Below are 26,947 nucleotides of genomic sequence, written 5' to 3' on the forward strand. Positions count from 1 at the left end.
TGCCCGGAACACGCGTGCTGCGGCCCCAAAGGAGAACGCGCCACTACGCCTTACCTCAAATGTGCGTCAACAGTGGCCGGTCACACGCATCCACCAATCCAACACACCACTGCCGGCAAGACTCCGAAGGGTGTCGCACGGCCGACATTTCCGGACAGCACGACACCTCCCGCACTCCGTCCAAACAAAAACAAGCACATCACCTATAAAAAATCTATAGAGCGCGTACTGCCGTAGAGTAAAGCACCCATTATCCGAGCCCACATCAAGCCTACGCTCGAGCGAAAAACCGTTACAGCATATTTGAAACATTAATAACACTCTGATACCTAAACAAACCAATTCCCATCTAACAAATTCAGGAAAAAATGAATCAATAAAGAAAAGTAACCTTACATCTTCACAGCTTCATACATCATGCATCACATCAATCTGCAATACTATTATCCAAGTTTAAGCCCCCAGCCCTCAGCCACTTTTCAGCTTCAACTGGATCCTCTGTGGTTTTGACACCTGATCCAAAAAATATCTTCAGTGTCGCTGGTTTCACCAGCAGAGTTTTAATCCCCTTTTCTTGTGCCAACGCCTTCCTCATTTCCACTATTTCCTTAGGGAAATCTGGATAGATCGCCAATTGATCTCCATTTAGCAGAAGTTTTCCTTTTTCTCTCGCAGCCTTTAAAATCCTTTCCTTTGCACTCACTCTGGACATCACCATGATGATCTGTCTTGGTTTTCCGGCCTGGACCAGCTTACCAGCTCTAAAGGAGTAATCCATGTCCATTTCTTTTAGGATGTTGTTACCCAAAGTTGCCTCCAGTACTCCTCTGACTCTGTGATCGAGGTTTTTGTCCAAAGCAGGGTCTTCACTCACACCCAGCAAGCGCAAGTTCAAGTTCCTTTGATCAGCCTCCAACATCAGGTTCCTCCTCTTCAAATCAGAAACTTCATATCTCGACTCCTTGTAGGCCCTATAACTCCCTGCAACCTCCGTGGCCAAGGTTGTATTTTCTGCTTCCACTTTGGTGACTCTATTCTCCAGGTGACCGACTTGAGAGGACAATTCACTGAGGGTAAACTTCATTTCCTTCACATCCTGGGCAATCTGGAGAAGCAGTGCATACATGTCACCATTCTCTGAACTCTCACCCATCTTCTCCCTTTGTTTAGCTTTTTTAGAGTTGGGGTTGTCAGGGATCTCAATCTTCTTCTTTGATATCAGCGCAGGATTCATTTTTCTCAATTTCCAATATTATTATTATCCATAGGCTGGGAGGGAGCAGGAGCAGTTGGTTTAAGCTGCTGCCTTGTTCACCAACATTCCAGAATCATGACTCTACCACATACGGATTGGCATGCTTGTTGCTTCTGTAAGGCTTTATTCAACATTAAAGCCACCTTGCAGCAATGAGGAGTGGGGTCGGGAAGGGGCCTCTTTCAGTCAACAATATAAGGGTCAGTGAGCCTAAAGAACCATGCAGCCGGTTCTATAGTAGATATAAGTGTGTGACCCCGAAGACACTTCCAGAAACGTTAAACAATGACATCATTTTCATTGTGATCAGAAACACGAAAACATTGTTCCATTCTAACATTTAACAGTGCTGTATTTTCTGTATATGTAATTTACTTTACAAAATAACTAAAAGGCAGAGTTGCACTTTAATGTGTTCGTTTAATGGCGTAATGTAAATTTAGACAAGCTATTGGATCATTTGTATAGTTTTCGCAGTCATATACGCTTGTAAAACAGAGTTTCTAATTTCACAATATACTGTAACAAAGTGAGTATGCAAGCGTTAAAGCAATGGTCACCGCCATTCCTTGCCGATGTGCGTTTTCTCTGGAGCATTGTCTGTGGTTTCAAGCACTTATTACTGCGGTCCCACCTGTGTTCACCATGGCTGTGTTCTGGTAACACACAGTCGCACATGAGTGCACTAATCTAGTCTGTCCTGGCAGACTGTATTTTCTGAATATGTAATTTACTTTACAAAATAACTAAAAGGCAGAGTTGCACTTTAATGTGTTCGTTTAATGGCGTAATGTAAATTTAGACAAGCGATTGGATCATTTGTATAGTTTTCGCAGTCATATACGCTTGTAAAACAGAGTTTCTAATTTCACAATATACTGTAACAAAGTGAGTATGCAAGCGTTAAAGCAATGGTCACCGCCATGCCTTGCCGATGTGCGTTTTCTCTGGAGCATTGTCTGTGGTTTCAAGCACTTATTACTGCGGTCCCACCTGTGTTCACCATGGCTGTGTTCTGGTAACACACAGTCGCACATGAGTGCACTAATCTAGTCTGTCCTGGCAGCACAAACCGGAGCTAACTCGCGTTTCTGGTGACTTCTTCGGCTGCTGGAGAAGGTACTCTAAACGTATTTACATAATCGCATGTCACCACACGAATGCTGTAGACTCTCTGCCTATTCATGCATGTCAATATCGTCTTTCTCAGTTCATCTCTGAAAATTTTTTGAAATGCTATTTCGAAAATAAAGCAGTTAAAACAATGTGAATTAAGTATTTGTAATCTGATGTCATGTCATTTAACGGGCCTGTACACAAGTGTTTCTAGGCGCGATAAAACCAGGAAGGAGAAGACAAAGGGGAACTAACATTAACATGTTTGCAAACGACCGTTCGTGAGTCAGTCGTCAAAACAAACTTGATTAAGCCATTACAAAGAGATGTCGCCCAATAGTTATGGAACACCCAGTCTGGCTGTAGAGTAAGTCTCTGGTATACGCAAGTCTGCACACAGTATCTGTCGCAGGCAATAAGATGGCGTTTACCCCATTTTACTTTTCTTTGCTCCACCCCCACTTAACAAATCCGACAGATCCCTTGTCACTATGTAACTGCTGCATTGGTGTTCCAATGTCAACCTAGAAACTATCCTGGTTTCCCCAGTGCTAGGACTTGAACCCAAATGTTAAAAATAATACAAGTACCAGTGTGGCGCTGCTCGATGACAAGGCGCGCATGCGGCGGCGTGACGTTGCACGCCGCCGCTTGCAACATAAATAAACGGGGCGTTTCCCGGCCGCGTCAGAGCGACCGGGAAGCCCGAACCGAGAGGACGTGTGTGTGCGAGTCCTTCGGGGTCTGGGGCTTACGGGAGGCGCTGGGGGTCGCAAGCAACCCCCAACAGTGGCGACGAGTGGGGGAGACGATGCCTGGGCCTGGCGGTGAATCATCTGGCAATTTTTTTGATGCAGCAAGGTCGTCCTGAGACGCGGCTGGCCGCCGTTTTGCAGTTCAGGCTGTGGAACTTCTCTGAGCTCCGGTTTGAGCAGTGAAGTGAATCCAGACCTAATTTTTGGAAATCCTGTCAGCAGGCAGTCATACCTGCACGTGAATATGCCGAGTTTGCGATTTTTCATTTTCTTGGGTCTCCGACGTCGAGTGCAAGCAAGGAGGAGGGCTACAATGGCTGAGCCTGCATAGCCCACAATTCTTTCTTGTTCTAATTTTTGGAGCAGTTGAAGGCTGAGGCCTTTTTTCATCCTCTTCATCATCGGACTGGTGGCCCCACTAATCTTCATCCTCTTCATCACAGAGGTGTGTTGCAGTAGCGGTTTCCTTAGTGGTGCATGCTGGAGTCATTTGGACTTGGTGTTTGAGTTGCGTCCCCTGTCTTCCACGCTGGGGGTGCTTGTGCGCTCGAACTGATGAGTGATATTGAGGACCAGGACGAGCACGGGGAGCGCGGTGCAGCAGCCTCCACGTGCGCAAGTGGCACTTCAAGGTTTGCTGCCTCCAGTGCAGCCGGCACAGCAGCCTCCAGTTGGTCAGGCAGGTATTCCATCCAGGTCCTCTACCTCCAGCACAGCAGGCGGCAGTACCTGTTGTTCAGCAAATTTCCCCCGCTATGGCTCAAGTACGTGCACAGGCGGCTCTGCAGCCCATCCCGGAGTCTGATGTATCGGGCCAGCCTTCCAGCTTGGGGCCCAGATGGAGGAGGTGGGTGGACCGCCTGGACATGTACTTTCGGGCTTCCCAGGTGGTTGATGATGACACCAGGCTGGCAACAATGCTATACTCGGCAGGACCCTCTGTCTAAGAGACTTTTGAATCGCTTCTGCCGGGGGATGGATCCTATGATCAGGCGAAGGCCGCTCTGCAGGCTTACTTTCTGCCTCTTGCCGAGGCAGATTGAGCGTTTTGTGATGCTCTCTGCCAAACAAAAAGACGATGAGACTCCGGACACTTTCTATGGGCGCCTGAGTCGTCTCTCGCTGGCCTGTGCATGGGGTGATGCAGAGGATATGATCAGGACTATGCTTATCCAGGCGTGTTCATCAGGCAAGCTCAGGCGCCAGGTATTAAGGGAGCCCGGAATTACGCTTCCTTGAACTGGGGAGATGCCATGAGGTGTCTGAGGCGAGAGCAGCTAGAATGGAGGCTGGGTCGCGCTCCATCAAGACTGAAGAGATATGTGCGGTGTGGCGCGGTGGCAGGGGCACCAGAAGACCTGGTGGTGGTCCCCGCCGGGATAGAGGCGGGAGGGCAGGAGAAATTTACCAAAAATGTGGGTATGACCTGCCCACCCAGCAGAATACCCTGCAGCTGGAAAGACCTGTGGACGGTGTGGGTTACTGGATCATTTCTCAAGAGTATGCAAGGCAGCAATGCCTGTGTTGGTGCCGAGGGGCCCGGGCTGGTCCAGTTTCACTTGCCAGGGTCGACCATCCAACGTCGCTCAGGTGGACCAGAGTGAGGAGGATGCCCAGGTGGAGGAAGCGGACGAAGAGGAGGAAGAGAAAATGTTCTTTGTCTCGAGTGTGGGGGTCCTGAAAAGCAAGAACAGGAGACAGCCAAGGTGCGTGGTCGAGGTAAATCGATCTCCAGTCCCGGTCCTCGTGAACACGGGGGCGTCGGTGAATGTAATGGCCCGTGGACACTATGATGCTATGGACCAGCCCCCAAGCTGGTCGTACCCAAGGCCCGCATCTTTGCCTTCGGTGGTGTGGATCCTATCCCTCTGGACGGTGTGTTCGTGGCAAAGGTAGAACACAATGGCTCCCAAATCACAGCACGGTTCTATATGACACCGGTGAGCACCAATACCTTGTTAAGTTGTGCTGCAGCAGAGGCCGTCGGCATTGTCAGTTTTGCATACTCCGTCTATTTAGAGGACATTAATGACTTGCTCGAGAAGTATGCCGCACTGTTCAAGGGGATTGGGCAGATGGCCGGTGACCCAGTGAGGCTGCATATTGATGAATCGGTGCAGCCCATTGCCCTGAAACATTGAAGGGTACCGTTTCACCTCCGTGAACATGTCGACAAGGAGCTGGACAACTTGGTCAATCTTGACATAATAGAAAAGGTTGAGGGTCCGACTCCCTGGGTGTCCCCGATAGTGGTGTCACGGAAGCCTAAACAACCTGATGCTGTCAGAATCTGCGTTGACATGAGGCTCCCAAACAAAGCCATTAAGAGAGAGACACACCTCACCCCGACGATTGATGACATCATTGCGGAGGTACAGGGTGCTCGTTTCTTTTCGAAACTGGACCTCCGGGCGGGCTATCACCAGGTTGTCCTCCACCCCGAGTCGGGGTATGTTACCACCTTTACTACACACCGAGGGCTATACCACTATAAGAGACTGAGTTTTGGTGTGTCCTCGGCGGCGGAGGTGTTTCAGAACATTATTCGGGGCGCCCTGGCTGATCTAGAGGGCGTTTTGAATATAAGCGATGACATCCTGGTGTTTGCAAGAACAGAGGTAGACCATCCGAGGCGGTTGGCGAAGACGTTCGGAAGACTGCAATCCTTGGGCCTCACCCTCCACAAAGAGAAGTGTGAATTTCTGCGACCATCGATAGGATTCTTTGGCTTTGTATTCAAGGAGGGGGGGTGTCTCCTGATCCCAGGAAGGTGCAGGACATAAAGAAGGTGCAGCCTCCGGAGTCCGTGTCTGATGTGCGAAGTTTCCTGGGCATGGTTACATACTGTGGACGATTCATAAAAAATCTTGCCTCCAGGTCGGAACCGCTCAGGGCACTGACAAGGAAAGATACCATCTGGAACTGGGGCCCGCTTGAAGAGGCGGCTTTTGATGACATCAAGGGTGCCCTGGCAGCTGAGGATACCATGTCATTTTTCGATCCTGCGTTACCATCAGAGATCATCGTCGACGCCAGCCCATTGGGCCTGGGCGCCGTGCTAACGCAGATTGACTGTGATGGGGGGTGTCCGCCCGGTGGCGTATGCCAGCAAAGCCCTGTCTGAGGCGGAGCAACGGTACTCGCAGATCAAACGCGAGGCGCTGGCAGTACTTTGGGGATGCCAGCATTTCTGGCTCTATGTCCTTGGATGCCCGCTGACTGTGGCGACAGACCACAAGCCACTGCTTCCCATCCTAGCGGGGTCGTCATCCAAGCCACCGGCACGCATTGAGAGGTGGATGCTCGCTCTTTTGGAATATGGAGTCACCTTGGTGCACCGGCCGGGGGCGAACAACGCGGCAGACTATCTCTCCAGATACCCTGGGGCGTCCGGAGGAGAAGACCATGACACCTGTGCAGAGGAGGCCGAGGAGCACGTCCGGGTGGTGGTGGAGGCGGCCACGCCGAATGCCATGCCTCTTCAGGACATTGAGGCAGCTGCAGCGGATGATGAGTGCTTCAAAATCCTGAGGCACTCTGTGCAACAGGGCTCCTGGAAGTCAGTGCTGGAGGCTCTGGCGGGGCGCACTCAGGAGGCCAGGACCGGACTTGAGCAGCTATGGAAGGTCCGGGAGGAGCTATCGTTTTCAACATCCGGCCTTCTACTCCACGGAGATCGGATTGTTGTGCCCCAATTGAAGGTGGACGACGTGATCGCCCTGGCACACCGTGGTCACCAGGGCGCCGCCAAGACCAAGGCCCACCTACGGCTGATGGTGTGGTTCCCCGAGCTGGAGCGCAAGGTGGATGACTTTGTGGCGGCCTGTTTTGGTGCCAGGCGGCATCTCCCCTGCAGCGTGAGCCTGTCATAGAGGCGATGCCTAGGGGAACGCGCCCTTGGGAAGTCGTTCATGCGGACTTTGGGTCCACCACGATGGGCACCCACTTCCTAGTTCTGGTCGACTAATACTCAAGGTATACCAAGGTCGAGTTCTTGGAGTCTGTGGCATTTGAGCACGTCATTGTGGCCGTGGAGAAGGTGTTTGCGGCCCATGGGTTCCCACACACGCTGTGCTCGGACAACGGGGCGCCATTCCAGAGCGAATGCTTCTCAGAGCTGATGGAGAGCTATGCGGTGGTGCACAGGAAGATCATGCCTCTCTGGCCCCGGGCCAATGGTGAAGCAGAACGACTGATGAGGACTCTAAACAAGACCTTTAGAATTGCTCAGGGGCAGGGGCAGTCCCTCCAGAGAGCCCTTTACCAGTTTCTGAGGGTGTACAGCACCACGCCACATGCATCCACTGGAGTGGCCCCGGCAGAGGCATTGTTTAAGCGGTGCCCTCGAGGGTTGCTGCCGGAGGTAGGAGAGAAAGAACCTGGGGTGATCAATGACCAACAAGTCGAGATGGACCGGCGAACAAGAATCGAGCAAGAGAACGTTCGGAGAGGGCTTCGCCCGCAGCGACTGGTGCCAGGTGACGAGGTCCTTATTCGAAATAGACATCCCCATGGAAAGCTCTCCCTATCGTATGAGCCGGAACCGCTGGACGTTGTTGCAGTCCGGGGATCCATGGTGACTGCATCGGACGGCCGGTCTGCGGTAACTCGCAACGTGAGCTTCTTTAAGAAGCTGCGGGATCCAAGAACTGATCCACCTCCTGATCCGGACCCAGGAGAGGTCCCTGAGGACGAAGGGGAAATACCTTGTCTGTCTGAGTCCCCAGCCCGGGGCATGCCTATGGACAGATCACCCGTGCCGGAGGTGAGCAGGAGGTACCCCCAGAGGGCTGGGCGAGGGAAACCTGCTCACCTCAGCGACTATGTGTTGGGACATCTGGCTGATCATCCTGATGATGGGATGATGGGAACTGTTAAGTAAGGGGACCCTGGTAGATGTTAATAAAGGGGTGTTTTGAACATGGGGCATTGTGAAATGCTATGTATATATTCTGGTTTGGTTTGCAGTGTCTGGTGTTGGTATGTTTATTGTTCTCCTTTTTCCGGGAGGAGTTTGGCGCTGCCCGATGACAGGGCGTGCACGCGGCGGCATGACGTTGCATGCCGCCTCGTGCAACATAAATAAACGGGGCGTTTCCCGGCCGTGTCAGAGCGACCGGGAAGCCCGAACCGAGAAGACGTGTGTGTGAGTCCTTCGGGGTCTGGGGCTTACGGGAGGTGCCGGGGGTCGCAAGCAACCCCCAACACCCAGCATGCTTTAGTAACTACCTGGACTGACTTGAGATGTCACAGCTTTTATACAGTGAACTGTTATCTATTGCATTTTTCAGACGGTCCTCAGACCAGCACTCAACTGGCATGCAATGCTACTTTTGTGTGCTTATACCACTCTTAGTCCATTTTCTTGCCGATTCTTCTTAGCTACCTACCAGCTATCAAGACATTTCGTTTTTTCCCCTTTCATATGCCCTTGTACTGGGGAAAAAATGCATTGTGTATCCCTGTACTTAGATTTTTTGAGAACTAGCACAACTTTCGATACTTCCTCACAGCTTCCGTATGTAAGTTCTCTTGTCCCTTGGCATGCCAATGGCACCGCTGATATTAAGAACATCAACCCCCCCCGTTTCTCCATTCAACATCTTCCTCACAACCGCAAATGCCAGCAAATGCTATATTTAAGGCACACATTTTAAGTTTGATATTTTGTTTTCCTTTGTTTTGAAGCTGTTAAAAAAACAAACTAATTAAGGGTTCGGGATCTATTGGGAGTAGAAGACATTTTATGCTACAATCCAGTGCAGTGACAAAGCTCTCACCCTTCAATATTCTTATGTTCTTTTACCTTGAAACTTCTTATATGTGGCTAGTGTCACAAACCCTGTACCACGCTTTCGGTCAAGTCCACAGCAGTTTTCCTATGTCATAAATGTGTGCTGTAGTATTGCTCTTGGCTGTATTTTATCTGTTTTGGTCTTGTAAAAATATTCTTCATGAATTCCAATATTTTGAAGCAAGACGTCAAATAAATGAGCCCATAAGCATGCGTGTATATACTCGGGGGTTCCCTGTATATACACCATGAAGAGTAGAGTCAAAATCTGAAACTACACCACGTGCTTTGTTGCAAATAAATTACTGATATAGTAACTTGAAACAAATTGATCAATACATTAATTAAATCAATACACCCACAATGATTTTTTATTTCAACACTTTCTCATTTATTATTTTTAAACAAGGGAGGATGTATAACATATTTTGCAATATTTGGTTGTAATGAAGAACATGCATTTTCAATGAACATTGACACATCATTCCGAAAATGCCATACAATTATAAATCTATACATCATCTCACTAACCCATTTCAACAATACCACAAGAAACAATAAGATACAAGAATATATTATGCGAACATATAATAATGTGCAAAATTATATCATATACATATAGCATAGGAGGATTTGACAGTCAAATAAGCTTTTAATGGAGACCTCAACAGTCGAACATTTAACGAAGACCACACACATGTTCATTTAGTTTGGCTACTTATGTGAGCTACAGTGGCAGACTTTGGAGGATGTTCTTTTTGTGCAAGGTTTTTGGGCAGTTGTTATGCATGTGGTCTAAATCCTGTTTTAAGGCCATGGTTCTTCATTGCCATCACCATTAAGACCAGCTCTTAAGCCAACGTCATCAATGGTCTGTCGGCCTATAATGAATCCTGATTGATCTAGCTGGATCAGGGTTGGTAGGAGAGGATCCAATCTACTTGGCATGATTTTGGTATAAATCTTTGTCAATATTTATCAGGGCTATTGGGCGATAGGAGCCACGCTTGGCTGGGTCCTTAACTTTAGGGATTAGCATTATTTTGTATTCCTCCATAGATTAGGTTATTTGCCCTGCAAAGTGAAAAAAGTTGGAAACTGGTTAATATCGGAACCAACAAAACTTGAAATTATTACTTGTTTTTATGTCAATTTAATTTCGTTGGTGCAGGTATCTAAGCCAATTCTCACCACTTGTCACTATCCTAGTATGATGCTCAAAAGAAACATATTTTAAACAGTATTTATGGAATCAGCAACAGTCCACCTATAAAATAATACAGAATCAATCATTTAAATAAAAAAGAAATTGCATCAAGCCAAAGGACAGGACTTTGGAGAATTTCAACATAAATGCACAAAAGAGTTCAAGCAAACAGAAGACTCGAAAAGGTGTGTTGGCCTTGTTGTCAGCGTAGATTCATAGATACACAAGGCTTCAGGATCGGTAAGGATGAAAAAGGTAGTAGAAAGTGAAGATAATAAGAATCAAGTATACAAAGTAATTATTCCCTTATTCATCCTGTAAGAGGATTCAATTCAACACTACAGCTAAATCAACGCCTAGTCTAGAATACTGAATGAAAACCCTTATTGATATATCTTTATGTCCAGTTCATGCGTTCTGGATGACTACCCCTATATAACACCCCTCTCTTTGAATCCCCCTGACCCCACTGAGCCAAGAAGTAGTTCGGTTTTGCAAGTTAAAAGGTTTATTTGATAATTTAAACAATAGATATATATATATCACACTTTATAATAATTTAATAATTGAATATCACACTGAATCTGAGCAGTAATCAATAATGGATAGTCTGGCACTAGCACACTTCTTTATAATCAATGATGAGTGGCTATAGGATGGATAAGATAGCAACAATACTTTATGGTTTCAAATGGATGCAAGGTGGAATGAAAATGCAGTACAGAAAATACTCAATATGCGTTCAACAAAACAATGTAATCACTTTTCTCTGGCAATCCCCTCCCCCCTTTATGCAATGCAAGGAAATGGAAGGAAAGCACACAGTTCTCAGAAATGCAATCAAATGTAATTCAGTTCACCCCAGCAAGCTTAGACTACAGAAGTTGGAAACACAGGCCCAAAATGCTTTTATATGTGCTGGCAATGAAGTGAAAAATATGCTAAAATGCTTTTAATTCCCTCCAGAGGTTCAGGGTGAGTGGTATCAAGTTAATATTAGTCCAGGCTCACTTTAGCAAGGATCTAGGAGTAATTAGCAGGTTAAACGAATTTTTGGCAACTGAAAGCAAGAAAACTTCTGTTTTCACACGTGGAGAAATTTGCAAATCGCGGTAAAATTCGCGAGTGCGTTTTTCGCGATTGCGGCAAAACTATAGGCCACGATTCCCAGCTTTCAGAGGAAAGTTACTGCAAGTCTCTAGGACAAACGGTCACGGAGATATGAGCGATTAAATAAAGGTCGTTTTTCAGATTTGAAATTTTAAAGTTCAGAAAGACAAGTGACAGCTAGCAACTGGAAAATGACAAGTGACAGTTAGGAGGCAGTTCTACTTAGGTTAAAATAGATTGAATTATATTAATTTAACTAAGAGATTGGTTCTGCACAGTCTGCTGGGTACTCACAATATATTTTTGAAATAGTTGGGCCTCACCACGGATCTGGTCAGGTTTTAGACTGGACTCTGGTCTGGTCTCTGCACTTCACAGTGATCTGGGTCAGCTCTCTCTCTCTCTGGATTCTGGAGATTGATGGATTTGAAGTCTGGATCTTTCTGCACAGCTTTCTCTAGAGATTGATGGAGGTAAAGTATGGATTTTCCCGGCAGAGCGTCCCGCAGCAAATGGATTTGAAGGTCCCTATCTGTCCTGTCTGTCCTGTCTGTCTGCTTTTATCTGTTTTTAAAATGGGTGTGTGTGCAGCATCACTAGACCCTACCCCTCTACACTTGCCATTGGCCCAATTTTCCCCTCTCCCAAGATTGGGGAAGGAACTGTGAGTCAGAGTGATGCTGTAGGTTTTATGGGTCAGAGGATCCTCCCCTGTCAAATTGCACACAATCTATATTTGATAAAAAAAAAACATATTTGCACAGGTACACATTCGTTTAAAATTACACACACCCATCACATATCACAGGAGGTATACCCTGTCCAAATCTGCTCTTCCTGCGGGCTTGCATTCAGAAATGGCAATATTTTGCACTTTTTAACTGGTTTGCAATACCGGACATTACCCCAAATTTACACACATGTGGGCAAGGAGTATGGACATTAATTGATGAAGTGTCAGATTTTTAACATGCATACATTTTGAGTAATATCCTCTTTTCCGCTAAAACCCCCCTGAACATACCACCGGGTCCTAACACGTCTTAAAATGTGGGCAGAAAAATCACAAGAATTATGGTATCATTTAAATAATTTTCACAAGTCCGCTCTATGAATGATCCATCTTTTTCTAAAACCATATTCTGGCTACAGGAATGTGTCTTTTCAGGTCACATGGTACAGAAACCAGTCTTTCCAGTTTCTGCCAAGCTCAGAGACCCTGCCCCTCCCAGCTTCTGCCAAGAGGAAGCTGTTTTACGACATCTGCAATAAACTATCTGCCTGGGTGAAGGGGGTTGCATTGTTCAGAGCTCCTGTATTCTGTGGGGGCTCCCCTTAATTCAATTATCAGAGAGATGGCATATCCTTAGTGTGGCCAGCAGGAAACAGCCAGGCCTGGGAAGTTACTTGTGAAGCAAGTTTCACTCCTGATGGGGGTAGTTGCCAGGCAAAATTGGAATCTCTTTAAGCCAGTTTTTAGCCACATGTCATTTCTGTTCCCAGTTTTCTGCATTCAAATAACTAACAATTTTTTACATATGCAGCTAGAATGCTGATTCTAAGTTTAAAACTATGACATTTAAACAATTGCAGCCTATGTGACACTCAAAAGTAGGTCACTCATTTCTTTTAAACATTTAGATTTTTAGTGTATTTCAGTCCAAATTTACTTAAACTGCTGAAATACACAGCTCAGCCAGTCTTGTTATAAACCTTCAAGTCACTTCAGAATATAACTTTACATTGTATCCACCTCTCAGTAAGTCTTTCTTTGGCATGCTTTGGGTTCATTTATTCAGTTTTAAACAAAATCTGGTGGTTTTAAAACGCCTGCTTTCTGATAGTGGTGAGTACTGGTACTGCACCCATTTTTGGGATTTAAGAAATGAATTCCCCACAATTCTGGGTTGCTTTTGGCAATCAGCATTGCCATTCCCAATGGTTTCAGACTACTGTGTGGGTAGTCCAATGGTGGTTTTAGGCAGTGCCCTTCTGTGCCCATAACATCGGTAAAAATGAGTGGCAGCCTATTCTTCATGCATTTCCCTGTGCATTTTCTGGGAAGCTCTGGCCATCATGATGTTTTCCATGTCAGTACTGCACAGTTATGAGGTAGGGCTCGGATGCATGGATAAAAACATCCCACAATCCTGTATGTCAGTTTTTACAGTAAGGATCGATAATGGACCAAATTAATCACTCATTAGGTTATTCATATATTGTCACATTTTCTTGGCGTCACCAAAGATGCCCTATATATTAATTCTTTAAATTGTAGAATGCTTTATAGGGTTTGCCAACGTCTGCGTGTGGCATCACTAGGATGCCTATGGAATCCTAGTGGGAAACCTGAATCCCCAGTGGTTTCACGTTACGGCAGCAGAGATAGTAGTCAGGACGCCTTTCTCAGGGCGTTTTCAAAGACCCTGAAGTAACGTGTGCATTTAAGTATAATGACAGTTGGTGACATAAAGCAAGTGCAAAAAACCTCTGGGTTGCCCTGGTGAGCTTGCCCTAAACATGTACTAAGGGCAGTCCAATCTCTGGGCGACTACGGCAGCAGCAGACATGGAATTGCTTGAGTAAGATATGTCCCCACCCAAAGTAGGAGGGCAAAGAGATGAAAAACAGTAATAGGTTTAACAGAAAAGAAAAAAGTCTAATCAATGACCCATGTGGAGGGAAGATTGACACTTACGATTGAATCGTCTCGAAAGAACTCCCCGCATCAATAAAGAATAAGTTCCTTAGATCTAGGGGAAGGGTCAAGAAAGGTGTGTTGTAAACAAATAGTTGAACAGTGGGCATGATCTCATGCACTTGTTGGTGGCTCTTTGAATGAAGCCATTGTTTCAAATATCCAAAACATGAGGTGACCTAGATCTGAGTGTGCCCGGTGCCATGTAGAGATTAGGGAGGCCATGCTGTGTCTAAAAGGGCCCCATCCGGTTGTGAGCTATGGTGTGTGATAGTTACATGGGGCCACTTTCCCGTATACTGCTGCGGAAAGGTTGCTCTCCCTTAGGTATGGCATGCGTTAGTAAAATAGATTAACTCTGGATAGGAAGGAGAAAATAACTAGAAAGCGGGAGCAGGACTGGATCTCAGCATCTTGGTCGGGGAATGGTAGTTCGTCTGAGAAATTTTGCAGTAAACCAGTGAGTTCCGAATCAAGAATAATAAAGGGTTAAGTGCCTAGGTAGAATACAAATGTGTGTGCCAGGCCGGTCAGAGAGGATAATAGCAATCGTACCTTTTTGATAGTTAAAGCACACTCGCCGGTCATGAGAGTTGCCAGCAAATCCAGTGTGAACGCGTCTGGCTGTAAACCGAGCACAACACTCTTGTTTTAGTCATGGAAGCATAGGACGTTTCCCATTGGCTGCCTGCACACTGACGTGATGGTGTAATCTCCTGGGAAATTGATTGTGTACACAGAAGTTTATCGGTACTAGGGTCATGTAGAGGCCGATCCTGTTATAGTGCATGACTCAGAACATATAGGGTAAAGTAAAGGTTATGTAATGGCACAAAGTACTCCCCACATCCCCAATGCTCTGTTGGTAATCATGGAGTCACAGGGAGTGTGTCCATTGATTGCCCATGCTTATGCCTGCTAACGTACTCTTGTCATCTCACTGAAAATCGGTTATGCAAACAGGCGTTTATAAATGACACAGCCAAGTAGATGCTATTTAGCAGGAAGCAAGGTCTGTTTAGTAAATCCTATTTAGGTAGATGGCTCCAAACATGCCGGCATGGAACTGAGCCATCTGGCCGTAATGAAGTTAAAAGGAAGGCACAAACATCATGGTGCCCTAAAATAGTGGAGCATGTCTTGTCCACAGAGGGAATAATGTTTCATGCTCGCAGATTAAAGGGTGGTCGCTCGAAATTGTACAGTGTTGGTTCTGTGCCTAATATAGAAATAGGCTCATTGAGGAATGAAAGATGTATATAGAGGACATATAGGGTCTGCCCTAGTGGTTCCTACAGCAAGATTCGGTTTTCAGTATACTTACTTTACAATTAAGGGAAACATTGTTCAGTCCATGATTATGTGAATCAAGTCTGCAAATCCAGCGGATTTCTTTGTCCAATAGACTGTTGTACCTTGGATACCCCTTTCACTACCTCTAGTTCCAACTGTAGTAGGTCATTGGGTGAGTGCTGAAATGTGATGTAGTGGTCAACCAGAGGGGCCATTGCATTTCTACATCGAATTTTTGATCTATGCTCCGGGATCCTAATCTGGATCGACCTCCTGGTCTAACCCACATAATGAAGGACGCAAGGACATTCTATGCAATATACCACTTGACTGGTTTTGGATTTGGTCAGATTGCGAGTGTCCATTCTCTTTCGCCTATTGTGAATGTCTGTATTTTCCTGGTGAATTTACAGGCTACACAATTGCAGCAGGGAAAATGTCCAGTGATTACTCGCAGATTCCACAAGCCTGTTCCGAGTACTTCTTTAACAAATTGTGAATGGACCAGATGTTCTGAGGTTTTTGGGCCATCTGAAAGCAAAGCTTGGTGGTAGTTCTTCGGATAGGCTCATCTGTGGCCAATACTTTTGTATGAGTTTTCGTCACCTGGAATGTGTGGGCCGTGTTACTGTTACACGTCATTTGTTAGTTTGTGTCATTTTCTGTGAGTTTCTTGAGGGTTTGGAGAGCCTCCCTCGCTGTGAATCGTGCCAATTATTTGGATCAATTGAGCAGCGTCCTAGGATATCCGTGTGCCTGAAGTCTTTCTGCGAGTCCGCATGCTTATAGAATTTGTCAAGGGATGTGCAGTTCCTCCGGATCCATAGGTATTGGCCAAACAGTAGGTTTTCTTTAACGTGTATGGGATGATTGATTCCAAAATGTAAAAGTGTGTTTCTATCGCTAGGCTTGTGGTATAGGCTGCATTTCAATCTGTCGTGTTGGTGTCTGATTATCAAGTCTAAAAAGTGCATTTGACTGGCTATACTCCATAGTAAACTGAATGTTGCTATTGCATGCATTGAGCCAGATTAGAAATTATTTGAGTCTTTCTTCAGGGCCATTCCATATACAGATCACATAGTCTATATCTTTTCCAACACTTTTGATCAGATCAGATATAATATGGTCGGTCTCATATTTGGCCTTGAAAAAGATCGCCAGACTTGGGGCAAATTCTGCACCCTTAGCTGCGCTTTTAGTTTGTAAGCAGAACTGTTTATTGAAGACAAGTTATTGCATAGGGCTATGGTCGTGAGTTCTATGATAGTTATAAGGTACTTGCGTCTGTAAATTGTGTGTGTTGAGGTAGTCGTGTATGCATTCAATTGCTTGGTTTTGTGCAATGCTTGTATAGAGGGATTTTATCGTGTTTACTGCTAAAATATTTGTATGGTATGTATGGTAGCTTGTAAGTATGTTTCAGTGAGTACACATGGGTTTCAAAAAGGTGTCCATGAATTTAGAGGTGTTCCAGGATCAATCCACATCTGGAGACTGTTACCCAGGGGGATTTTCTGGATCTTTGTGTATCTTGGGCACGGTGTAAAAGGTCAGAGTTCGCCCCTCTGTACGGTTTAGAAACTCTACCTCCTTCTGTGAAACCCAGCCTCATTGTAGTCAATATGCAACAGTTTCCGAAATGTTCTGGCAGATACTTTGTGGGATCTTTCCTGAGTGTTGTATAGCTATCCATACCGGTCAAGAAGGCATTAACCTTAAGTTGATATTGGGGAGCAATCATTATCACTATATCTCCCCCTTTGTCTGCCGGTTTGATAACTAGATTAGAGTTGCATGAGAGAGCATATAAAGCTTCCCTTTCCTCTTTAGATATGTGGTGCTGCAGAGTTGTTCTTTTATTTTTTAGTACGTCTAAGTCCCTCAAGATGCATTTCTTAAAAGTAAGAAACATCGGAACCAAAACACGACAAAATGTCTGGCCCTGGTGATGGATTCGAAGCTTGTGATTTGATAACCCACCGAACGTCCTTTGGCTATTAGCCTATCTAACTCCTTGCTTGTCTCACTATTCACATTTGGCAGCTTTAAGTGTTTTGCATAGTCCCATTGCTCTTCTGCCTGTGGATTCTCTGAAGTGTTTAGTGTGCTATAAAATTGTCAACACAATGTCTTCGGTGCGCGTCACATTAGTACCCTGGTCATCAGTGATCGTCAGTTACTCCCCTATATCCATTTCACACCCCTAGAAGAGTTGCCAGCAGTTTGTCTGATTTGTTTGCTCTAACATAAGAGCATGGTCTAGCGTTAAGCAATGCCTTTTCAGCCCTTTTGGTGTTTAAAAGATAGTGCTTGGTAGTCTATCTGTATGCTTTGTACATCTCCCCAGAAGGAGATGTTTGCACCTTCGATCTCCTGTCATCCAGTTTCCTCTCTAGTTTCATCTCAAGGGCCTTCATCTGCTTCCCCCTCTGGGCTTTACGCGATATCAACTCCCCTTTTAACAGCACTTTAAATGCATCCCACCTCACTGACTCAGTAGTGGAAGTAATGTATTGTCCTAAACAAATCTAGAGATTCTGTTCTCTATCTCTCCTAATGACTGATACTCTAAGTAAATCAAGTTGGACAGGCCAACACCATAAGGAGTCTCTTATTTAGGGATGTGCAATTCCATCTAGACTGATGCATGCTCCAATGACAGTGTACGTACAGCTACATTCTGCATTTTTCCCAGTAGCGTGGCAGACACCCAAATATAATCTATCCACAACTGAGTTTGTTTTTTGCACATTGTAGAAGGTGCATCTATGTTCTCTACCTTTCAGCTCCCTCTAAACATCTCTCAAGAACGAGCGAAAGAACTTATTCTTCAGGGATATTGACCCTGTCCCTCCACTGTAAGACCTATTCGAGCTCCTATCTTAATTCCTGGGACCAGGCTAGGTTAACGTCTCGGTTACAGAGAGGAATCATGTTTATGCTTCATCCCCTCTACTAGTGAGACCCCCAACACTCTTTCCTGGAGCTTTTTCTTTTTATCATGAACGAGGGGAGCCTTTTTCCCCTCATTCATTCTTATTTGCTCTCACTTTTGGAACTCTGTTCTGTGTTTTACCTTTACTATAAAGTCTGCTTTCCTCCATATCTCTTTAAAGGCATCTTTGTTTAACCGTTGCAGCAGACAGCTCCTTATGTGCAGTGTGGCTGGGAGCCCTTTGGGTTATCCTTTGAGATTTTTACTATCTTCAAGCAACTACAGTTCTAAAGGATAGATGGGTACTTTGTATCCTTCCTAACTTTAAACTATGAGAGATAAGCACACACCACCTTATGTGGAGTGCCCTCTGCTCCTGTGACTTGAGTCGCATAAACAACCCTATAGTTATGGCTGGTGGCAGTGGACGTGTTCTACCAACAATTGTGCTATTTATTCTTATCGCAAACTGTATTCAGTGTCTCGGTTGTGGACAACAGGATCACCTATGTTCTAACATGGTGGCTCCTTTTTTTTTCTTGATTTCTATCATGGTTATTTGTTAGCCCTACTTCTACCATTTTGGGAGGGGGAGGTCTGTGTGTGTTTGTGTTGCCTTTGGCAGGAACCCTTGGGTGTCCCTGCCTAGGCTCCTGTGTGTCTGGGCAGGCAGGAAGTGGAAGATGAGTATTCACTCCCCTGTCCTTTGTCTGCCAAAGTGCCTGAATGTCACTCTGGAGCCGGGATGGAACCAGTTCCCATTGGGGGGCTGTCTTCCTGATTGGACAGCCACCCGCCCCTTTCTGTAAAATGCTGACAGTTTTCGGAGGAGTGTGTGGGAAAATTGATTAAAAGGTGAGGTTCCAGAGGTGAAAGACAAGTCGACCACTGGAACTGAAGTAATCACAACTGGAGACTAACAGGCGCCCGCAGATCCATGCAATCGCCATGAAGCAACCACTGCTGCCCTGACCCTGTTTCTACTCGACTGAGGAGCTCCGAAGAGGACGCCTTCCCTTTGGCTAGTGGGACGAACCAGCCCTGGGACGAACTACAAATTGAGCCATCTCTCGAGGGGCTGTCTCTCCAGAGCTGCAGACAGTTAAGAGACTTCAGACACATTTGCATTGCAACGTCTTTGCAAGCCCGAATCCGTCCAGAACTTTGAGATCTAGTTGGACTCCAGAGGCGCGATCCTACTCGTGCAAGTCCCCTTGCCAGAGTGCAGGACTTCAGAATAGAAGATTGACTGGGCAAATACTGTCCTTTGTTGGTGCTGAGAAAAATGCATCAAAATCGCAGACCGACCAAGTAGACTGAAGAAATCTGTGCCAAGGGTCCTCTCTCGAGACTGCTGCTGAGACATCCCATTCAGAGTCCTTCCTTTATCAGGAGACTGGGTCCGTTGCTGCTGCACAGAGGAGAATCCAGCTACGAGCATTTCTTCTAACCTTAGGTACTGTGGGGTGAAAGGTATAACTTAACTTGAACTAAGAAGTCTCTCCAGAGTGACTGCAGTGCATCAAGAGGCGTCCAGGGTGTCCACTCTACCTCTGACCAAGGCTGGCCAATCTGTGTCCCTTTAGGGAGTGCTTTCGCAGGATCCCCCTTGTGTTGATTTGCCAAGTAACTTATCCTAGTGACTAAAACTATGCAGAGGAACCTTTGCTGTTCTGCTGCCGCTTAAGACTTTGAATTCACTCCTACACTGACTTTTTCATATACTTAGGGTTGGACTTTTAATGCGTGAGTCCGAAAGGTGCCTCTAGAACGTTAAGCTCTGCTGCTGTGTGATTAACCTTTTCCTTCCTAAAAGACTTTATCTTATGTGGTTTTGCTAACAAATATTGTATATCTTTGTCGAGTGTGTGGTAGTACCAATTCAATTAAATTTCAGCTTTATTTCAGCAAGAATGCCATAAAAGCATAAAAAAATGATAATACCAATTGATTACATCATGATGCATTAAAATACGAGTAGGCACATATATTATTTCGTATGATGCATAATACAACAATAATCAACAAGAACAAGGGGCACATTCCAGTTATTAGCTTGATACTTAATTTGGTAAGCTTACCCTTCAGGCTAGTCCCAATTTCGCACGGTGCATGGTTTACAAATCCGAGGCGAACATAAAACACAATTCCATCAAATTCATAGGTTCATCATGAGGGGCATACATGCTCTTCCCTTATTTTTCCCATTCTCCTTTCCCCCCCCCGCTTTCTTTAGAAAAGCACATTCATTCAATACCCAAGTTGCATCCAAACTCCATGACCGCATTCAAGTTAGTCTTCTTTCCTTTATAGTTTTGCCCCTTATTCTCCAAGCCCGTGCCAAATAGCTTGCAACACAGTAAACCACACTCATATCTTCACTATTCCTGAATGATTTCAGCACCAGACCTGTACTGGGAATGCCATTCAGTTGTTACATATTGTTTTAAGGTATTCACCTCGAACAACCCTGTAACCTTGGCAGAAGAACACAAAATGGAGCACTGTCTCCTTGAGCAAACTGCAAACTGGGAAAAGATCTTTCTCATCAGGGTTCCATTTTGAGGTACGATAGGCCAAGTTAAGTTGCGACAATCTGAACCTTAAGTAAAGATTACGTGTCAACGGAGAGACCACAAACTCAAGATAATCTTCAAACCCAGATATTAGTTTGGAGTGCAAGTAGAGCCCACCAGCAGTCACCTCGAAGCAATCTCTAGTTAGGTCCATCTCTAGCAGCCTTCGCAGGGCCACTTTGGCCTTGCCAACGTCGCTCCGAGTTATTTTCTGTGGGCAGAGCCATAGGTCAGCCATGCTCATACGGGCCAATGTTTTTTTTTATGTGCTGAAACCAGGGTAAGGACTTCCCACCCTCTGATTCCAGGATGTGGAACACCCCTTCCCGGCAAGCCTTTAGTCGACCACAATCTAAGCCAGAAAAACACTGTCCGATTCTGGGCCTCTTTTTGAATTGGACATAATCCCAACTCAAGATAAATGGGAGCAGAGGGGCAACTTTTTGGGAGGCCTAATATTTTCTTTAAACACCCTCTCTCAGCCAGACCCACATTGTTATATTTTGAATAGCCCCATATTTCTGCCCCATAAGTGGCTTCTGGTTTTGCTTGAGCTGAGTGCATCTTAATTGCAGGGGAGATGGCACCCTCACCATGTGACAAAAAGAACCTTGTGATACCTCCCCCATAGTTTCCCAGTATCATTAAGTGTAACACCCAAGTAATCATTTTATGTACTTGTTCAAGTAACGTGCCATTCATGGCCAGCCACGCTGGAGTCGACATTTTGAGTCTAGGTCGAAAGACCACATTTTTTACTCTTGGCCGTATTAATCTTAAGACTCAGTTCTCTACATTCTGTCACAAAAGCCTACAGCGTGGTTTTAAGGCCCTTCACGGATGTTGATGACAATGCGGCATCATCTGCTAAGGGAAGGATTGGGCAGATCTTGCGCCCCTACTTCGAGGGATCTAGGCAATTCAATTTTACATAGCGGACTACTTAATCGATGTAGATCAAGAAAAATATAGGGGCGGAGGGGGGGGACACAGCCCTGCCGGATCCCTGTCTCTATTGGGATAGGGTCTGTAAGGCCCTCCTTCCCCCAGTCCCCAAAGTACTTTAACAGAGTTATTAGAATAAAGCTGGCTCAATATCTGAAGGAGGCCAGCTGGAATTCCCCTCCTAACAAGAATTGCCCTCAAGGTCGCTCTCGAAACACTTAACAATGTCCTGATGTCGATGAAGAACGCATATACCCTCATCAGGACTGTGTATTTCTGTGCAATCGGAGCCGGAAGACCTGATCCAATGTGCTAACCCCTGTGGAGAACTCTGCCTGCAAGTGGTCAATAATACCATTCCCGTCCACCCACTCTTGTAAAAGTAATAAACCGCTTTAGTGAAAATGTTCCCCACTCTATCCAGGAGGGTGATTGGCCTATGGTTACATGGGTCATCAAGCCCTCCCTCCTTATAAACTGGTAGGATAGTAGCTTTGTGCCAAATGGGAGGGAGGGAGCCTATTCTGTTTCAAACGGGCATTAAATGGGAAGCACAACATTGGAGCCCAAACCCTGACCTCCTCTCTAAATAAATTAACAGGCAACAGATCAGGGCCCCGGGCCTTGCCTCCCTTCTGCGGGAGTATAGCATTACAAACCTCCCGCCCTATTCCAGGAGACAATACTGATCTATCTTCTTTCTGGCTAGTGCGTTTGGGCTGGACCAACGTCATGTCAATCTATTGCCGATGATCTGGTAGAACTGTCATTGGTGTCAAACTATGTAAGAATTGTACTGCAAGCAACTACCATTGAAGCAATGGCCTCTCAAAAGTATTAAGAATTCCTATGTGTGTTGGTTGATTGAACTAAAAAGTATGTGTCCACCTTCCTTTTGTAAATATAGTAAATGTATTTTTTAATATAACATTTTATGTGCAAGTGTTTCTTTGGACTATTGTACTTAGTGGGTTCAGTGTACTTTCCTATAGCTCACATCTTCCTCCTATGGTAAACCTGACTGCTCTGCGACTCTCCCAAGGTTCCTAGAGTATTACAGACTTCTACTAATAGTTGGGGACCTGTATGCCAAGGGATAGTTTTGTGAAGTCTTACCTCAAGTGGACATTAGGAAAGCTCCCCTATCAGTCTCCCATCAATGCAATCGCCCCTGTCGTGAACTCCTCCAAGTGTCTAAAAGTGTCCAGTGAACCACTCCTAGCCAGAATTGAAGGCATATATTGACGCCATCATGAATTAAACTCCTCCTATGCGCCCAATCACCAAGATATATATAGTCCATTTCTATCCTCCATTGTTTTGTTGACCTGAACATCATTTCCCTCTCTAAAGGTCAATAGGACCCTTGCAGTTTTGGTCTTGGCTGAAGCCTGCAACTTGTGAGATTAATTCTTTAAACCTAGTTGACCCTGTTTCCGATGCAGGAGATGGGTTTTCTGCAGTGCAACTACATCTGGTTTGTGATCTCTAATAATGTTTTCCTCATAAGAGGAGAGTTTAGGCCCCTCGCATTCAATATCAAGTATTTGAAGATGGCGTTTTCCATCTAGCCCCAGACATTGCCTCAATTAACTTGTTGTTCTTGGACCACCTATGTGCTGCTTTTCCACCCTTTTCCCCTGAACCTACCTCTACCCCCCACCCAAATCTTCTAATCCCTTCCCCCTGAAACATCCAACTCTCCCTCTGCTCCCCCCAGGAATTATCATCCTCTCCGTTCCCTCTTATTAGACCTAGGCCTATCGTACCCCCCCTCCCCCCGGTATCCTCACCCTCATGTGGCATCGAGGTAGAGCAGATCGAGAGTCTCTGCTCGTTACCCCTCTCCGAATTGTGCCCTTTGTAATTCCCTGTAGCGTCATTTTGCATTAACTTTCCACCACCACGCCTATGTTGTAGTCCCTAAGGGTTACGTGTTATAATGACCTGATCTTAATCCACCATTTTTCTGGCACTGGCATCGACATCTGAGCTTGCCCTCTTCTGTAAAGCATTCAGGGTTTCGTCTTCCTTTGTACGCCTTCGCTGGGGCTTGTGACCTGTCCTCAATATGCAGCAGAGCAGCTCCTTCTTGTACCATTGTTATTAGACGTTGTATTCCTTCCAAGGTAAATAGTAGACCAAACAGAAAGGTTCACTTGTACCTAATGTAATTCCTGACCACATTCCGCACCACCGGGCCTATCGCCCTCTTATGTGTAGTGTGCCCAAGGCTAGATATTGAAAGAGTTGAATTTGTGATGCGTTGCATTACAAAGGATGATTGGCTCTTGCAGCCTGTAAGATCCTCTCATTTTGGAGGGTATGAAGAACGCCACAAGTAAATCCCTAGGGTGAGATATTTGTCCATCTCCTTTTCAGCCCGTCCTGTGTACTCTGTCAATGCCAATGGATTCAATCTGCGTGGTGCCAAGGCTCTCCGCAAATAGGCTCTGGACATGGATTTTCAGAACCTTATCTGGAACCCCTTACAGCATATTTTGGATATGAATATTGGACCTCCTAGATCTGTTTTACAAATTCACAGTTTGGAGTTCCAAGTTGTGTCCTATTCTTCTCAGATGTTCCGAGAGGACACTATTCGCCTGAGTGTCTTCTGTAGTGTCTTGCAGATCTTTCCAACATGTTGGTTCTTTCCCCAGGTGAGCGATCTCCCCTTAATGCCTGTGACTGCTGCTGTCAGGCCTGTTTTCAATGTTTGAATTGCACTTGGAAGGATACCATAAACACTTCTTGAAAGTCCTTGAGACCCTGTTATAGATCTGATTTTGTCATTGTATTGAATACAGCTACCTCCCCCAGGGGAGATGCTATTGTTCCTTCCAGCACCTCTTCTCTGTGAGTTAATTTAGGGACCCACAGATGGTATATAGGCCCAGATTCTAGCTGTGCTTTAATTTTGTTATGCCCTCCTGAATACCTTGGAGCTCACTCTTGGCATTGAGGTACTTCGCCCTCTCTTCCACGGACTCTAAATCGAGGGGACAGCGAAGTGGGGGCCCAGGGCACCAAGGGCCAGCCAATGTGATCAAAGTTCACTCCAAAAGGTATATAGCTGTTTTACCAGATCTGTAATAGACTGCCAGGGATTGAGTGATGAAGCAGCTCTCCTCGCTGTCAAATCAAGTCTCATCAGGATACTACCGTATCCACTACCATCCCTCTTCCCCTGATAAGCCTCCAGGCCACTGCTTCCAGCCCCATGGGGCTAATTGGGGTATTCTTGCTGACCACCCCTTTTGGCGTTGTTCGCCTCTGTGACTCTCCTAGTGGTAATGGCTTGTAGGCATATGGTCTCTGCAGTGCTCAACCTCCCTTTCACCACATTTGTAGCACTGCCGGCCGGATACTTGTCGGTTCAACTGTTATGTCCTCTGTGCCTCGCTGGTTACTCCGCTCCATCCCCTGGGCCTTGCTGGACACTTTGTGGCCACTGCAAGCCCACCCTGTGGCTTAGTAACAGCGACCGTTCCTCACCAGTTCCACGCAGAGTTCTGACACCATCCCCCTCGACTTGCGGGTGCTCTGACCCCTTAAGCACACCGCCGGACCTCTGTCAGGTGAGCCACCTCCTGCCACTGTCCTGAGGCCCTCTGTCCGCTCCTCTTATTTTAGTTGGAGGCCGAATAGAGCTCCAAACGCTGTCTTCTCACCACTGGCAGCCATTTTGATTCCAACGGATGGTTTTGAGCTCCGAGGAGCCCCTTTCCTGATTAATAGGAGACGGCCGGGTGATAGATTCTTTGGCCTATTGTTTCTAAGAGCACAGAAGTTAACCTCCCGCTCTGCTAGATCCATGAACTTGGCCAGTTGGGAATATATATGTGTAATGGTACTGGAAATCGTATTCGGATCAAGACACCTCTAGAATATGAAGAGCAGCAAAAAAAATGTATTTCCTGTATTTCCAATTATATCCTGTAAGAGAGTGATATGGATGGCATGATGTTGCAGACCACGCCCATTTTATGGCAAGCTGAACGATTGTGACTGGTCCTACATATGGTGGTATTGAAAAAATGCAACGCCTTGTTTGGTGTGGCGAGCAAGTTGGATTTGTTGTTGGGGTATCTTTAATTTTGCTGATAAAAGACTGGCAGATTGGATCTGACATTCCTGAAGTAGTTTTCAAGTTGAAGTATTTTTGGAACGCTTGTACCTCTGGACAATAGTCTGCGAATATCTGTGTGCCAACCAATTGGAATTGCAGATGCCCTTTATCTCTGGCTAATTAAATATTCTGGCAGTGATGGGCCACAGATGCGCCGTGTCTGACCCACCCCTCTATACTCTCAAGTGGTTAGAAAAAGAAGGGATCTCACAATCGTCGAGTATGCAGATATCTCTGGGGTGGTTTTCAAAGTTGTCATTCTTGGCTTGGATTCTGCCCAGTTCTGATTTGAGAATAACCACAGAAGACTCCAGATGTTGCGTTTCCTCGAAAATATGTTCTCCCATCAGAAATCCAGGCACAGAGTTTTTCAGTTTTGATGGACATGGATCCACTACTTTTTTGGAAACTGTAGTCTCGGCAACTGAGGCATTCTTCTTTTTGTATGTGCTCACTATCATCTTGCTGCTCGAGTGGGTAGGGGTTCTTCTTTGCCCAGCCATTTATTGTTTTGATGTGCTGCCTTGCCTGCCATGGCAACTACTGCAGTTGAGTGGCAAGGAATGCATGCTGCCAGTAAGCTGGCACTCCAGATCAGTCGCTATACAACCACTTTCCTTGAGCGAAACGAAATTCCTCCTGGAGTACCAGCTGCTCTCCCATCAATCCTCAGTCTGTCCATTTCCATATCGGACAAAACTAGAAGCCACAATGACCTGTGTTTTCTGAGGCAGACACTCCTTCATGCCCGGCTCACTTTCCGCCGATCTCAAGCTCGTTCTGGGTAATCCATCACAATCAGTAACTGAGATATCTGGAGCTGACTGCTCTCACCTGGCTGTGCTGTGGCAGACAAAATCACTTAAAAGGTACAACTAGGCTCTGAGGTACTGTGGTTCTGCTGGAGTCTCCCGCAGCGTAGATGCAAGTGAGTGCCGCTGCCGGAGATGTGTTTTTTTTTTTTTTTTTGCGGAAAGATTTGCAGTACAGCAGGGGTGCGTGATGGCTCCTCTAATGTTTAAGTTGTACATCAACAAACTGTATCCAGCTTTGACATCAGTGGGAGCAGACATCGCCAAAATAGGGGTGTATGGAATTACCGACCTTGACGCGTGTAGAGGACATGGG

General features: G+C 45.9%; 1 protein-coding gene across 3 annotated transcripts in view; it reads left to right on the forward strand.

Annotated features, from left to right (window-relative positions):
- The window catches only part of SNTA1 (syntrophin alpha 1), a 385,016-nt gene that overhangs the window by 237,098 nt on the left and 120,971 nt on the right, over positions 1–26,947 (forward strand). The window lies entirely within an intron of this gene.

This window comes from Ambystoma mexicanum, chromosome 3p (genome assembly GCF_040938575.1).
Source record: "Ambystoma mexicanum isolate Mex_15411 chromosome 3p, UKY_AmexF1_1, whole genome shotgun sequence".
Taxonomy (NCBI): Eukaryota; Metazoa; Chordata; class Amphibia; order Caudata; family Ambystomatidae; genus Ambystoma; species Ambystoma mexicanum.